Raw genomic sequence first — 2,578 nt, 5'->3', positions numbered from 1 at the left:
TCATATTCAATTTCTATCTCTTCCAAATTTACTTGGGTGTTTTCACTCATTTGTCGATCACTCAAGTTTGCTTCGTGCTCAGCCTCCATAATAGCAACTATTTGAGCTATATTTTCTGCATTGCCTCCTTGAGCCCTATCTCTACCAAATGTTATTCCCAACTCTTCAACATGTGAAAATGGTTTATTGTAGAGGCCATTAAAATTAGGATGGGAATGAAATTAAAAGAAATATAATTAAGCAATAAATATTAAAAAGCTTAGATAAACTTGTATTAAGAAAGTTGCTTAGAATTTACACTCTTTCTATTTATTGAAAATTTGTTGCTCCACTACAATCATTTTATCTTTGTCGTTCCAAGCAAATCTACTCCGAGCCATGCTCACCATCTCAACTATTACAAAGTATTGTCTCTTTAGCAAAATTTACCCTCGATTCAATGTGTGGATAATTCAGAGTTTAGTACTAAAAAATCTAATGATCTCGAGTATAAAATCACACAATTAAAAGTCTTATTCATCGCCACTACTTATTCAAACTCATACCGATAGTTATTACTACTAAAACTAAATTCAATAAACTTACTTAAAAGCTTAAATTCTATACAGAAGAGTAGCAATGTATAGAATTTAACCCAAAGATCCAAGCACATATTCTACGGTGATTTGAAGAAAAATTTGAAGATAATACAAAGTAAACTATGTCATTGATTGGCCAAGGTAATTCATGTCAGGAAATGAAATTACATAATTTCCCAGAATCTGGTATAAAAAATGCAGAATATGTCCAAGGCTAGAGATAGCATACAGTTAACAATTAACTAGAACAACATGCAGGAGTAGAATGCTAATCCAAGATAAGCAAGCCTTTATACTATGGAAGAGAGGGAACAGAGAACAACTACATAGATAATCAAGCCATTATAGGTGCTGTAGATTTATTTATTTATTTCTTCTCTTTTTCTTCTTCATTGAAGCAAATTTTGTTCTCATCACCTTCATTTTACTTGAAAGTTTTTTTACTTTATTTGGAGGCTTAGTTATTGTGCTGTCCTTAAGGCTGATTTTTTCTGGCCTTTTAGGTTTGAAAACTTGTGTTATTGAAGGATCCAAAACATCCCTTGAGCACTGAAGAGAGATCCCCATGCATGTGGCTTCATCCCATAGCTCTTTTCCCGTCTCAAAATCCCCTCCTCTATAAAGCTTTGGAATGAGCACATCATACACTGGTCCGTAACCACCCAGTGAACTTCTCTTCATTTTCTCAAAAAGTTCAAGAGCACGATTCACCCTTTCAACCCCAAAGAGAATACCAATCAAACTATAGTAGAACTTATGGTTTGGTACCAAACTATTTCCGATCATTTGATCCACTATATCTTTTCCTTTGCCGAATCTGCCAGTCAGAAACAACACCTTTGCTACAAGATAATAGCTGACCCAATCTGAAGCACAACCAGAATGTTTCATTTTTTTAGGTATTTGAAAAGATTCTTTAACCCTTCTGGTCTTTCCTAAACATGAGAGCAAGATGTTGTAACTGATCGAGGTTGGAAAAACCTTGTAAGACTTCATCTCCATCATTTCATTTAAGGCTTCAAGCACAAGCCTTGAAAAATTACGTCTAAGATTCCGCTCACAAAGGCATCTAAGGAATGTGTTGTAACAAATTAAATATGGGGCAACCCCATTTGATTTCATCTCTTGAATAATCCTCCTAGCTTCTTTCGCATTCCTCTGCACAGACCACCTGTAAAGGATACTTCTGTATATGCAAAGCATTGTGCTTGCAATCTTGTCTTTGTGATGCCAAACTACCCCTTCAGCCCTCTTAGGATGCCCTCTAGAACAGAGAGCATTAATGATTGCAGTAACTGTGAATTCGTCAATAGAGAACTTGTACTTGTCCAAATTCTTAAAAAAACCCAATGCCTCATCTTCTTTCCCCAATTTGACCAAAGTCTCGACTACAAGACCAAAATTCTCGGCATCCATAACTCGACCCTCCTTCTTCAGGTCTCCAAACAAGATATCCATCGCTGTGTAGTCTTTCTTTTCTGTGAAAACTCGAAGAGCGTAGTTATAATCTTTATCTTCTAACTTACAACTCAAATTCTTACTAGACCATAAGAAGAACCTGAGCAATCTCCTAGTATGTGCCTCATGCTTACAAGAATCATTAGCCTGAGTTACAAGAGATGAAGTCAAAGAATCTCTATACTTATTCAGACTAAACTCCAATTCATTTAACCCACCAACATTGCTCGTAACAACACTGCACAGCTCTTGCAACTGGAGAGGTAACGGTGTTGATATTGGGGGCAATGTGGAATAAAGTGAGATTAAAACTCTCATAATTTAACCCAAAGGGCGTTTGCAAGCAGAGTTGAGCAAGACATTCATGCTGAATTTGATTTGAGCAATTCTTCAAACAAATTATGAGCATCAGTTGTAACTCGAAATCTTCATATCAAGCACAAGGGCAGGTTAGCGAGAAAGTATGTGACTTGTTACTTTGGTATCCATCACATTCAAGTTATTCGTCGAATTAGATATTTCTAAGCTTCAGGAAAAGTTAT

The 2,578-nt window shown here is 36.0% G+C and overlaps 1 pseudogene; it reads right to left on the bottom strand.

Moving 5' to 3' along the window:
- Positions 1–941: 941 nt before the first annotated feature.
- LOC107619180 (pentatricopeptide repeat-containing protein At5g61370, mitochondrial pseudogene) lies at positions 942–2,369 on the bottom strand (annotated as a pseudogene).
- Positions 2,370–2,578: the final 209 nt, after the last annotated feature.

This window comes from Arachis ipaensis, chromosome B1, assembly GCF_059453495.1.
Source record: "Arachis ipaensis isolate K30076 ecotype BB chromosome B1, ASM5945349v1, whole genome shotgun sequence".
NCBI classification, from domain to species: domain Eukaryota; kingdom Viridiplantae; phylum Streptophyta; class Magnoliopsida; order Fabales; family Fabaceae; genus Arachis; species Arachis ipaensis.
This window is presented reverse-complemented; position numbering and strand designations above follow the sequence as displayed.